This window comes from Mauremys reevesii, linkage group 5 (genome assembly GCF_016161935.1).
Source record: "Mauremys reevesii isolate NIE-2019 linkage group 5, ASM1616193v1, whole genome shotgun sequence".
NCBI classification, from domain to species: Eukaryota; Metazoa; Chordata; order Testudines; family Geoemydidae; genus Mauremys; species Mauremys reevesii.
In genome coordinates, this window is record NC_052627.1 from 126,293,367 (window position 1) to 126,307,710 (window position 14,344).

General features: G+C 43.6%; 1 gene segment (V, D, J or C); it reads right to left on the reverse strand.

Annotated features, from left to right (window-relative positions):
- The window catches only part of LOC120406472, a 169,801-nt gene that overhangs the window by 76,919 nt on the left and 78,538 nt on the right, over positions 1-14,344 (reverse strand).

Consider the following 14,344-nt stretch of genomic DNA (forward strand, 5'->3'; position numbering starts at 1 on the left):
GGAGCTGTCACTCAGGTGGAAATATGCAAAGCAGCATCTGTGTAAATGTCCATTCCCTCTGCAGACCCAGGGCCATGTACACCCCTCAGTCTGGTAACACATCTCTCATTCCTTGCAGTGAGCGATGCCTGGATGGGACAGGTAGGGGAGTATTGAGGTCTCTCTAATCAATGGGCCCAGAGTGTTCTGTAGGTTTTCCTGATCAAGGAGTCCAGGTCTGTGCTCAGTTAGTTCCTAAACTCAGCAGCATCCAGTGTCTTTCTCACTGGTCACTTCTAACGGCCATGGCTTATTTACAGTGGTTCGTTTCCAGTGTTCATTCAGAGAGCAGTTTCCTGGGTGGGTTTTTAGGAAGTTAGTTAATTAGTTAATGTCTTCACAGTGATTTGAAAAAATTACAGGTCTGTTTAAAGGCTAAATATTCTTGTTTTAATGATATTAGTGGCAGATCCCATGGTAACATTTGTCACTGAGAATTAATGTTAAGAGGTAAAGCTTGGTTGGTTGCAGTACTGCCCATGCCCTTCCTTCCTAAGCTCATGAATAGGCCATTTACAGCTGTTTCTTCCAATTCCTTTCCTGCACTTTTCTACTTTATGCCTTTTCTACTCCACCAAAACTGCTCTCAACTGCTTCCTGGCCCAGTCTCCACACCCATCCTTCTTGACTACATCTGACATTGTTGATCTCTCTCTCTCTCTCTCTCTCTCTCTCTCTCTCTCTCTCACACACACACACACACACACACACGTCTTGTGCTTCCTTTGTGCTCATGATGTCACCCTGTCCTGGTTCTCCTTCTATCTCAGTTATTGTTCTGACACCATCTAGTTTGGTTGGTCATTGTCCTCCCTTCTCCCATTCTGCCAATGGAAGCTGCAGGCTTTCTCATTGCTCTGTTCTCATACAAGGGGTGTGTGTTTCCACAGTGCCTAGAGGATGGAACCCCAATCCTGAGTGGAGCCTCTGGGTATTAAGTGGAGGCTAAACACTAAATCATATCACAGTGGGTGTCATTCACAGAAGGCACCTCAGCCCTCACTTGCCTTTATTACCTCCGCAATGGAGTTATATATCATATGCTATAGCATAATTCAACCCTGCATAAGAGAGTCCACTGGGCCAGAAGATCAGCTGCCCAGTACTGAGTCCTGTCAGAATGCTGATAAGGGGCCGATGTCATGGTTTATGAAGTAATTGTTTCATTTTGCATCCCACCAATAGTACTAAATAGAGCTCATTGAAAAACTCACATATTTCCCAGGAAAAATGCCCTTTAGAAATATTTTGATCAGATAATTTTGGCTTTCTGGTCATGTGATTTTGTTTTGAAATGACATTTAGAAATTAAATGAAAACATCCATTTATTTTTGTAATTAAAATGTTATTTTGTTTTGGATTTTGGAAATTGTAATTCTTTGATTTTTCTTCATTCTTGGTTTCTGAATTGTCTTTTTCCCTCATTGTCCTTCCCGCCCCGTCCATCCACCTGCTTTCTTTCTCTTTTAATTCTTACCTTTTCCCCCACTGGACAGAGGGAGAAGGGAAAGATGAAAAAAGGATTTAAAACACTTTTCACACTTTGTTACTCTTTTCTAACTCAGAACGGTTGAAAAAAATTACAAAGTGTCTGAAAGCAGTTTTCCCACACTTGTATACACTGTCTTACAGTTTTCCAACTTTTTCTAGTTGGAAAACTATATAAAAATTTGAAAAGTAGGTTTTCTTCAACATGACATTTTCTACCAAGATATTTTTATGGGGAAAAAATACAACCAACTGTATAATTAAACTCCGAGTCCTCTTTCCTGGTCTCAGATTTTAATTGCTTACTCCCCACACACTTGACGTAAACATTCTGTTATTAACTTCAATATGTAGGAAAAATTGCAAGTTATAAAAGCTGCTTTTCTCGCTAAACTCCCTTCTTCAGTCCATCTGTGTATCAATCACAGAGTTTTCTATAGCATCCATCAGCCTTTATTAAATATTAACTACAGAAGGTGACAATCAAACTATTTTGTGTGTAGTAACAAAGTAGTTAGTTGAATGAATGACAAGACCATTTCCACAACCAAACACAAAGAGACTTGGATAAAAGAGAAGGGAAGAGAAGGGAAAAGGAAACAAAGAATTAGATGTTCTATTGTATAGTTAGATGCTAGGTGGGCAAAGATTGTTGTCAATTTGAGGGCCAATTGTAGCTCTTTCCTCAGGCAGCCAGGAACCCTTGTCCATCAGAGGTAAGGTTGGAAGGCTGGATTGGAGGAGAGGTTGAGATGATGGATAAAGTTTCCTTCTTTCTTGCAAAGTGTAGGGGAGCCAGCATCAGAGGAGCAGGCAAAAAAGAATTCCAGGAGTATTCAAGTGAGATTGTTAAACCCAGGAAACACCAGGGCCTGAGATTGAATAGGCTTTACTCCCATTAAACCCATAATGTGAGTGGAACATAAAGAAAAGGATATAAGTTGGGGGTGGGGAGCAAACAAAAAGAGAGCCCTACCCCACCTCTTTTGGTTACTGTGTATCGTACACTTTTTCGTTTCATGGAAAGCTACCTAGCCTTTCCTTTCCAGATTTTCAATCGTCTTTTTAACCCAAACAAATTGAACTCCTAAACAAAGCAGCATTGAACACAGTCTCAGGACATGTTAGAACGTCCAGGTTCTCCAAAGGGATTAAGAGTGACAGGGCCTCTTAGAATTCGAGGTCACAGTTCAATAGTTCACAAGGCCTCAGCTTCAACTGTCTCTTTTCCACACAAGGCCAAGTCTCTTGGTTCTATTGTCGTTTCAGCTGCTCAGGAACAACTCCCACTGTCTCTGCCTGTGTCTACCAATGTGCCAACAAAACCTCATGGTCAATGCTATCAGAGGGTTGAATGTAAAAGGGTACTACATGAGCTATGGTTAGGATTATACTGAGCACGTCCTCCACTTGGGGGCTACTATTTTAACATGTATTGCTTTGGGAGAAAATGTTGAAACCTGGATTCTAAATCCATATTTAGGCACCATAATAAAAATGGCCTGATTTTCAGATGGTTCGGGCACCTTCATCCCCCATTGATTTTAGTACAATTCAACATCTCTGAAAATCAAGCCATGGTTTTTAGGGGCTTCTATATAGATTTATTAGACTAACTTTGGACACCCCAGGTATGCAAATGTTGGTTAAATGTGTTAAATAGAAATGGGTAAGCTAGAAAACATCTTCCTCTTATGACTTAAGTTCTTATGAAATTTTCCCCTCTAGTGTAATGGAGAATTCATCTTCCATTTGAGTGATTCATTTAATATGTGTATTTATTTTATTTCTGTATATGCTGTTAATAACAACACTATCTACCTGTATCCGCTGAAGCATCGTATTGTTGGCATTACCCCATAGAACTCCAGCTGTCCAGTTAAGGTTGAATGCAGAGAACAATAGGAGAACCAAATGGAAAACCCTCATTAGTCTGTCCACTCCATCCTCCGTGCTGGAGTGTTTCCTACCACACCTGGACTATGCTTTTGCTTGCAGCCATTCCCAGCAGCCCGCAGAGTCAAGCCCTCTGCGTATCTTTCTAGACACAGCAGGGGGCTGGACTGCAACAGCCGTTTTGACACTGGACTTCTCTGCAGGAAGCAGCTGTTCCTCTAGAATCACAGGACCAGGCAGATTTTAGTACTTCAACCACATCTGCTTCAACCACACTGATAATGAGACTGTAAATCAGTGTTACCATTCCCTGACTGACTGCCCCTGAACCAGGCTCAGACCCCAGAAGACAGGGTAAAGTCAGAATAATAAGAAGGGGAGCTTGTCTTGATTTCTTGTTGGTACCGGACTATATAGTTGCTAGCACTTGCACTGGCTTTGCAGCTGATTGTGACTTTTTCTTCTGGAGTCTTGGTCATCACAATGTCCTAACTGGAGTCTCAGTGAAAAATAAGATAAGGAACTAGATCTATATGAAAATAAAAATAAGATGTATTATTTTTTATCATCTGTCTCCTTACATTCATCACCATGCTTTTACATTGTATTTACATAGTTATATAAATTTAACATAAAATTAAAGTAATTTCTAAGCTAGGTGTATATATAATACCAAAGTGATGACACTGGATGGAGATGAAACACACTAAAATATACTGCAGCATTTCTAGATCTGCTTTTTTTCAAGCCAATATCCTCTTGTTCTGCCCTTTACCCTGGATTCTGAGCACTAACAGACAGAGGAGCTGAGGCTGTGAGATCGTTTTGCTATGTTGGAACTGTCCAGTGCTGATCAATTAACCAGTAAATGTAAAACGTATGCAGCGTTGTTGTAGCTGTGTGGGTCCCAGGATATTAGAGCGACAAGATGGGTGAGGTAATAGCTCTTATTGGACCAGCTACTGTTGGTGAGAGAGACAACGTTTCAAGCTACACAGAGCTCTTCCTTAGGTCTGAGAGAAGTATCTGTGGGAGGTAGAAGTTTAGTCCCTTAGAGGGAATGATGATGCTTGGTGTCATGCAGTGTCTATTTGGTGCCATGGTTTCTCCTAGATGTGGTGTTCTGTGGGTTGTGGAGTAGTTGTAGTTAATTCCACTTCTTGCTTTTGTGTTGGATGGCTGTCATCAGGCTTTTTTGTTTTAGTTTTTATAGTTACCTTTCCCAGAGCTGAAGAAGAGCTCTGTGTAACCCAACAGAAATTGGTCCAATCACAGGTGTTATCTCACCAACCTTGTCTCTCTAAGTGTAAAATGTAATATTTATAACTGCCAAGAGTATGAGGGGAATTGGAATCAGAAGGAGAGATGGAAAACATCGTGCCTCAGCCCCTGGGTCACAGGCTCAGACCTAGGGACTTGAGAACTAATTTCTTAGCAGCATTTCAGAAATGTTTTCCTCCAACATGTTGATTCATTTAGCAAGTGTCATCTACCTCAGGTCATTCATGCTGTGATGTTGTGACCAGGGTGCAGCCTTATGTAGATAACACTTGGAAATGACATCAGCATATTGGAGGAAAGCATTTTGTGTGTCCTGTCTGTCTAAAGTACTGCACTAGGGTCAGTTTGGTTTTCTTTCCTGTTTGGAGAAGCCTTGAGCAGATTCCTTTTTGGGATAATTGGAAACAACACTGTGGGAAGTGAGAGAACTGAGTTTGTCATGTCTGAAGAACTGAAGCATCAAGGAGCTTGGAGACTTGGTACCCCACTAGCTGCAGGGACTGGGCTGGTGAGTGGAGGGAGACTAAAATCAGTGGAGTGCAGTATGAGCAGCCCTGCCTCTCTTGTGCCACTCTGGGTGTGAATCTCCCACAGCCCAGCTGGTGGTGATTTCCACTCTCTCCATGCAAGGCCCATGAGCAACAGGATTTCTAGCTAGCTCTTCATCATGGAGAACCTGGCCTGATAACCACAGCACAGTGATCCCAAACCTGGCACAGACAGTTAGGGGATGGGTAAGAGGGTGCATAGCTCAGTCCCAGGGCCGGCTCCAGGGTTTTTGCCACCCCAAGAAGCAAAAAGAAAAAAAAAACGGCCATCGTGATCTGTGGTACTTCGGCGGCAGCTCTACCGCTGCCGCTTCAGTCTTAAGTGGCAGGTCTTCACTCCGAGACGAAGTGAAGGACCTGCCTCCGAATTGCCACTGAAGAGCCAGACGTGCCACCCCTCTCTATTGGTTGTCCCAAGCAGCTGCTTGCTGGGCTGGTGCCTGAAGCCGGCCCTGCTCAGTCAAGAGCCAGAGAGAGGGACAGGTGTATTTTCTGCCCTCAGCCAGCGAGTGTTTGGGTGAAAACATGAATATGCGTGTTTGCAAATTAAACAAATGGATGATGGAGGATAACAGCATGGGCTGATGGGAGATGGGAATTGATGTCCCAATAGTGAGTGAGAGATGATGGATAGTCTGGAGACAAGCAAAAAAGGGCCTTCAAAGTGAAGACAAGTAGCTTAAGTTTGATGAGAGAGAGAGCAGGGAGTTAGTGGAGGGACGCAGAGAGAGGGTGACATGGGCCAAGTGACGGGCTAGGAAAGCAATCTTTGCAGCAGCATTTTGAATGGATATGAGCAGGAAAGATAGCATTTGTCAAGGCCAATGAAAAGGATCTTACTATAATCGAGACATGAGAGAAAATCATAGAAATATACGGCTGGAAGGGACGTTGATAGGTTATTTGGCAAGCCCTTCGCGCCCCCCCCCCCCCTGCTCCCAGCCAGGGCTGAGGCAGGACCAAGCATACCTAGACCATCCTGACAGATGTTTGTCTAACCTGTTTTTACAAACCTCCAGTGATGTGAATTCCACAGCCTCCCTTGGGAACATGTTCCAGTACTTAACTACCCTCATAGTTAGAAAGCTTTTCCCTAACATCTAACCTTAAATCTAGTTACTCCTTGTCCTACCACCAGAGGACATGGAGAACACTTGATCACTGTTCTCATAATGACAGTCCTTAACATATCTGAAGACTGTTGTCAGGTCCCACCTCAGTTGTCTTTTCTCGAGATTACACATGCTCAGATGTTTTAATCTATTCTCAGAGATCAGATATGAACCAAGAAAGAAACCTGAAACCATTAGTCACTTGCATTAGCCTCTTAAATAACCATTTAATCCTTCCTATCATCCTGTCCCTTTCAGCTCCTCTTGTTTTTCTTGTGTTTCAAACCCTGATCTTGTAAGCGTGTGTACACAGGTAGATCCATTGAATTCCAGGCATAGGGTCTATGATGGACTCAGTGGGATGTCACATATGTATAACACAACATTGCCAACTCTAGCAATTTAATCCTGAGGCTCATGACATGTCATGATTTACTTACAGCCTCCACAAGTCCTGGAGGCAACTGATTATGTGAGAGGCCCAGCTTAAAAAAGAAAAACAAAACAAAAAATAAGAGTTCAATTTCTAGCCCTCTTGGATGTAGAGCAAAGCTTGACTTGAGCACCGGCAGAATGCCCCAGATCAGAAGACAAATGAAAGAAATCAAATGGTATTTTTTTAATCTTGTGGTTTTTAAGATCACTTCATCACTTCTGAATGTTTGTGGCTGGCACTACTGGTAAATTAGTGTTGAATAGAAGTGTTAACAGAATTAGGGATAAGGAGTGGCAGCTCTTCAGAGCAGGGCTTCTGTCTGCATTTGTTCAGTGAAGTGCCAAGCACATCCAACAGTAACGCTACAGGCTTTCTGTGTTTGGACACATTTGTGTGATGCCACCTGCTGGCCATAGGGGCCTATTCAGTTCAATTAATTATTTTCCTTATATCCTTCTTTTGATGTGAGGATACGCACATCTAACAACATGCAAGAACATTTTATAGTCACAAAAGGAAATGAATAAGCACAGATTGTTAGTGGAGCAAACAGATCCACCTCATAGTCTCTTCTCTGAAGATTCACTGAGTTAACAGTTATTGAAATAGCTTTTATTTAGTAAACAGAAAATATGCTGACTGAAAGATTTTTGTGAGTTGCATTTCCCTTTTTGTGGCACTGGAGGTTTACACTTTCATTTGATCTCTTGAAAAATGTTCAATATATTTAAATGCTTCATTTTGTTTCTCTACATAAAATAACAATTAATGGTTATTTTTACAACCCTTTTCATCCATGTTCTTCATTAGATGCAGCAAAAATGAATCTGACATTGATTTCTTGTATAGCTGCTCTGTTCAGAATGTACCTTAGTGTAAAATGTATTGGGGAACACTCATTACAAATAAATGCCAACATAACAGTAGGAGGGATATACAGTGACTTCTCTTGTCAGGTGTTTTGGTATTTTCTTTTCTTGCAGAAGTTTTTTCCTAGCTCTGACTTTCCAATCTGCCACCCAGCTTTCCTCCATTTCCTTTGCTCACTGTTGCAAAGAAGCCAAATTTATATGCACAAAAATAGAAGCTGACTACAGAAGAGAACATAGGTTGGGTCCTGACCCCCTTAAAGTCAATTGGATTTTGACTCTGACTTCAGCAGGGCCAGGATTTCCCCCACTGTGAGTGTGTGTGAGGAGATTGAAATGGGGATAGAAGAATCACTAAAGAAACTAAAGTGGAACCCTTGTGGACCCTGTCATTGAGATAACACTGTATTTATTCATTCCCTATTTTCTATAGTCAGAATTCGCCTTCTTTCCTGTTTTCTCTCATGCATCCCCTTCCATCTCTCTCCTTCTGCTTGGCTCTCATGTCTTCCACTTCCCCCGCATATCACACACCCCTGCACCCAGCCATTCACCCTACAGTACATTCCATGCACTGCTCGCATTCCAGTTCCCCTTCCTACACACAGGACCTTCCATTTCTCTCTTAGGACCTCTTCCCACAAGGTGCCAGGCAGGTCTTGAGAGGTGCTGAGAGCTCTCAACTCTCTTTGTCTCCAAAGGGAGCTGCAGTCACTCCCTGCCTCACAGGAACCTCTCGGTACCTGGCAGTATTGGCCCTGCCTGGCCATAGAAGACTGGGAGTGTAACTGGTCTCTGATGTCCTGTGTTATGCTGGGAACCTCATGGCCATAAATCAGTGTGACCCAAATGGCTGATATTTTGCATCTGTCACTATCTGTGAGTTCGTAACGCCGACCCAAACAGCACCCTGATTCCGTTGGCAGTGTCTGAACAGGAGAGGATGGGGAGGGGGTTTTGTTCCAGGCCATTGGGCGCTTTCTGTTTCCCCATTAAAATGGAGGGACTTGGGTTAATGTTTAGTTAATTGTGTGTTGGTGGTGGGGTGCAAAGGGGAGCCAAGGAGAAGGCCATTGCAGTGAGGATTCCGGACACTAACATATAACACTGAACCCTAATTTGGGGTGTAGCAGCTGCACTAACACTGTGATGATCCTCACAGGAAGCAGCACTCACACTGCCGCAGAGCAGGGAGGTTTTTGTATTGGTCTGTATCACTGTGAGAGGTGAGCTCGCCCACTGAAAACAATAGTAATCTGCTGCATCATTGGCTTCAACGCTGCTGACTGAGAGAGTGTAAACGGTGCCAGACCCACTGCCACTGAACCGGGCTGGGATCCCGGAGGCAAGGGAGGAGGCTTGATAGATAAGAAGTTTAGGAGCTTGTCCAGGTTTCTGTTGGTACCAGGATACAGTGTTGCTGCTGATGCTAGAACTGGCTGTACATCTGATGGTGACTTTTTCTCCTGGAGACACTGAGAGGAATTCTGGAGACTGAGTCATTGTGACCTGCCCATAGGAGCCTGCATTAAATATTAAATGTAAATAAATACAGAGAAAAGGTCATTGATAGTGAGCAACAATAAATAATAAGTGCTTGGCATTTACATGTTTAGACAATGGTATGAAATGTATCACATAATACAAGATGTTCACAGTCATATTCAAACCATATTTGTGGTAAATTACATATTTAATAGCCAATCTAGTTACAATGTATTGAATTTTTAAAATTTAAATGGTTCATTGTACTGTTAAGGCAGTGCCGTCCGGTTCCGATTGTTACCTGGAATCCACAGCGCCAGTAACCAGAGAAGCTGAGCCTGGGAGAACATCTTGATACGTCTGAGCTGGCAGGTGCTGCTCACTAAACTGCGGAGAGTGGAACAAAATCTTTTATAGCCCCTCAGAGCACCAGGGCAGCGTCACTGGGGAGTTCATATGCAAAGCAGCCCCTGTGTGCGGGATCCTGGTCTCCCTGCTCTGACTAGATATAGAGCTGGTTTCTGTGCATCATCGCAGTCTGTGATGGTCACTAGCCCTCCAGGAGGGAAGGATGCTCTTGTGGGTCAGGCACAGGGAACCTCGGTTCTGGGTCTGCCTCTGGCAATTTGTGACCTGGGGCTTATCATTGTGGGCAGGATCTTGTGACGTTCTGGGTGCTCTCAACTCCCACTGAAATCCATGGGATGAACTAAATGAACAAGGACAGCAGGATCTGACCCTATACACCCAGTCCTGCCCCCACTGATGTCAAAGGCAAAACTCCCATTAATTTCAGCAGAATAGGTCCTTACATCTACATCCTTACATCTCTCTGCACCTCATCTTCCCTGTCTGGAATATGGGGAAGGTGATGCCTACAGGACGTGCCGCTGACGGGTGCTGGGGTATCACTGATTTGTGTTTGTAAAGTCCTTGGAGATCGCAAGGTCAAAGGTGCTGGATTAGTGCAGAGGATGTTCATGGGCCTAACCTCTCTCCATCCACCATAGGTGATACCGGCCTTTTATACAAGGCAGTAAGGTGGGCAAGTCTCATGATACTTAGGTTTTGGGGTGATTTTTTTTAAGTCCTAACTCCTGGGATCAAGTGATTGGGTGAGAAACTTGGCTTTTTATTTTTTAAAGAGAGTTTCCGGCCCACTTGTTTGGGGAGCTAATTCTGAAAAGGGGAAATCGTGAAGACAAGTTAAAAGAAGCCAGAATTTAGTATTTATAAAAATCTTGTGGATGTGTTGGGCCCTAACTTGTGATTTGTGAATGGCTGGGCCGGCAATGCAGCATTCAGGGGTGTTGTAACCAGAGAAGCTGAGCCTGGGAGAACATTTTGATACGTCTGAGCTGGCAGGTGCTGCTCAATTAACCGCGGAGAGTGGAACAAAATCTTTTATAGCCCCTCAGATCACCAGGGTAGCGTCACTGGTTAGTTTGCATGCAAAGCAGCCCCTGTGTGCGGGATCCCGGCCTCCCTGCTCTGAGTAGACACAGAGGTGGTTTCTGTGCATCATCACAGTGTGTGATGGTCACTCACCCTTCTATGGGAAAGGATGCTTTGGTGGGTCTGACATAGAAGTGTTGGACTCTGCTCCTGCCTTTGCTACATACTTCATGTGTGACTTTTGGCTTGTCGTTGTGGGTTTGAGCTTGTGAAGTCCTGAGCACCCTCTGCTGCCATTGAAACCAATGTGATGATCTATGTGAACAAGGTCTGCAGCATGGAAAAGGTCACGAAATGTCTCTGTGCCTCATCTTCCCTGTCTGTAAAATGGGTAGAGCATGATCCTGGGCTGTGCTGAGATATCACTGATTAACTTTTATAAAATGCTTTGAGATCCTCAGTTAAGGGTGCTGCATTAGTGCAGAGGGTGTGCTTGGCCCTACCGTTCACCATGAGGAGGTTAATGGTGATATTGGCCTTTTGTAATGGACCATAAAGTGGGTAGGTGTCATGATGCTTGGTGTTTTTCTTTAAGTCCCAGCTCCTGGGGTCAAATAAATAGGTGTCAATCTCTGCTTTTTTAAAGAAGGGAGTTTCTGGTCCACTTGGTTGTGGAGCAAAGTCTGAAAAGGGGAAATCCTGAAGGCAAGTAAAAAGAAGCCAACATTTTTTGTTTATAAAAATCCTGTGATGTGTTGGGCCTTGACTTGTGATTTGTGAATGGCTGGGGCTGGCAATGCAGCATTCAGGGTTGATTCTTCTTATCCCCTGACTGTGCCTGAGTCCTGGAGGATAGTAAATCTAGACAAGCTTGGTAATTCTTATTCATTATATTCTTATTTGTGTTACCATCGCACCTAGGACCCAGTCATGGCCTTGGACCCCATTGTGCAAGGTGCTGTACAAATATAGAACAGATAGATGGTCACTGCCCCAAGGAGTTGACAATCTCAGTATAATACAAAGGAGAACAGGTGGCTTCAGGCAGATGGGGGATTGCATGGACTTGATGAGACAGTACTGGTCAGCATGACAGGCAATGGTCTCAGCACATCAGCAGCCTGATTGTTGTTGCATTTTCTGCAGGCCTCATGACAAAGGAGACATTTCAGGAGGGATTTGAAGGAGAACAATGCAATAGTTTTGCAGATGTTTTCTGGAATCTTCTCCCAAGTCTGAGGGGCAGTGGGAACTGATGTCCCAGTAGTTACTGAGAGACCATAGGTAGTGTGGAGCCAGGCCATGAAGGGCCTGGAGAGTGAAGACAAGTAGCCTTGATTTGATGAGAGAGAGAAGGGGGAGCTAAGGGAGAGACACAAAAAGAGGGGTGATGCGATCAGAGTGACAAGCTAGGGAAGTGATCTTTGCAGCAGCATTCCAAAGAGATACGAATGGGACAAAATTGCAGTTATCAAGCCAGTGAAATAGATGCTGCAGTAATTGAGACACGAGATAGTATCACAGAAATGTAGGGCTGGAAGGGCCCACGATAGGTCATGTAGACCAACCTCCCACACATTCCCCCTGTGCTGAGGTGAGACCAAGCGTACCTAGATCGTCCCTGACAGATGTTTCTTTAACCTGTTCTTAGAATCCCCATCATTGCAGGTTTTTACAACCTCCCTTGGTGACCACTACTTAACTAACTTCATAGTTTCAATGTTCTGCCTAATACCTAACCTAAATCTCCCCTGCTGCAGATTAAGTCAGTTACTTCTCATCCTACCTCCAGTGGAGTTGGAGAACAATTGATGCCTGTTCTCTGTATAACAGCCCTTAATATGTTTGAAGCCTGTGATCAGGTCCCTCCACCATCAGTCTTCTTAACTCAAGATTCAACATACCCAGTTTTTTAAATCTTTGTTATAGGTCAGGTTGATGATGAGAACCTGAATGATAGTTTCGGCTGTGTGGATGGCTACGAAAGGCCTTATCTTAGAGATGTTATGCAGAAAGAATCTAAAGATTTAGACATAGCCTATTTGTGAGGACTAGAGAGATGACCAGGTTGACAATGATAGACAAGTTATGGGCCTGAGTGTCAGGCAAGATGGTGGTGTTGTCCATAGTGGTGGAGAAAGGAGGGAACAGGGAGTGCTTGCAGGGAAAATCAAGGACTCTGTTTAGTCACTTTGAGTTTGAGCTGAGATTTATTGGCCTGGAAAGTGAGTGGAAAAGCTCAGCTTGGTTTGGATTTCTACCCCTAGTGGATGCACAGCTCCACGCACCAACCAATAGATAAATAAATGGCATTTTAGGCGGCTGCAGTGCCTGTAACGTTATCACTGCCTTTTGATTTTAATACCATCATTACAGTGATCCTGTCCACAGGAAGCATCTGTTATACTAGAGTGGGGAAAATAAACACAAGCAGGGAGCAGAGAGGTTTTTCCGTGGGACTGTGTCACTGGGAGAGGCAAGCTATAGGTGTTTCGACAGAAATAAACTCCAGCATCTTCACCTTGAACTCTGCTGATTGTGAAACTGTAGCCCGGGTTTTCATTCCCTGTTCCACTGAATGGGTCTGGGATCCCAGAGGGACGGGTGAAGGGACCATAAACAAGAAGCTTAGGAGCTTTTCTGGATTTCTGCTGGTGCCTGGCGGCTATGAAGTTGCAAACACTGGAACTGGCTTTGGTGTTTTTGTCTCCAGGAGACATTAACAAGGATTCTGGAGCCTGAGTCCTCACAATTTCCCCACTGGATTCTGAACTGACTGCTGCTGATAAATGAAACCTAAAGAGTAAAACAAAACATGTACAGCTGCTCTGAAGAGCGGGGAAATATCAGGTAAATAGAACTATGCAAAATACCTAGACACAGCTCTTGTCACAGGCTCAGAGGTGAGACGGGATTTGTCTGACTCAGAATGTTTGGGGTGATTAAATATAAACATCTTCCCATGGAGAGAATGGCAGAGGTTTCCATTTGTGGAGAGTATTTTAGATGGAGCTGCAGTATTTTATATGTTGGCAACACCATCTGGTGGCTGTGCAGAGAATTCAGTTTCATTGGTTTATTACAATAGTGTTGTAAATATGAAGAGTCCCATATATAAAGTGAGTTAAAAATATGTCTGAAATACAAGAGACCATCTGTGAAAGGCAGAAATCTGTCACTGTTACTCATGATCTGTAGCACCTTACTCCACATTAGCCCACTGTAAGAATACCTTGGGGTTACGGGACAGACTTTTATAGGTATTTAGGTTCCTAAACTCCAAGTGTGCCCAGAATGCTCCAAAACAGACGAGAAATGAAATCACTGAAATGATATTTTTTTAATCTCATCATTTCTGAAAGTTTGTGGTTGGCAATACTCATAAATTAGTGACATTAAAAGTGTTAGCAGGATCGGGGACTGTGAACTTGTTGCCGGCACAGAGGGCCGAGGACAGCAACAGTGGGGGTTCATTGCCCGGTGTGCACCGCACTAATTAACACACCAGGGTGGAGAAGCAAACCAGGTTTATTTGAGCCCAAAAAGGTGCCAGGGAGAAAAAGCATTCTCAAATCCTGCACACAGATACAAGCGGTTTTTCTCTCTTTATACATAACTTCAGCTAAGCATTCCCATCACCCCCACACTCCTCTCCCCACCTTTCATGCCCATGCAGCAAATACACTTTGCAATAGCAATTACATTAAGCAGTTAAGTCATACTTGGCAAAAACCACTTTAGCTCGTTAGTAACTCTTCTGTGAACAGTTATCTTGTTTTATTTCTTTGATCTGT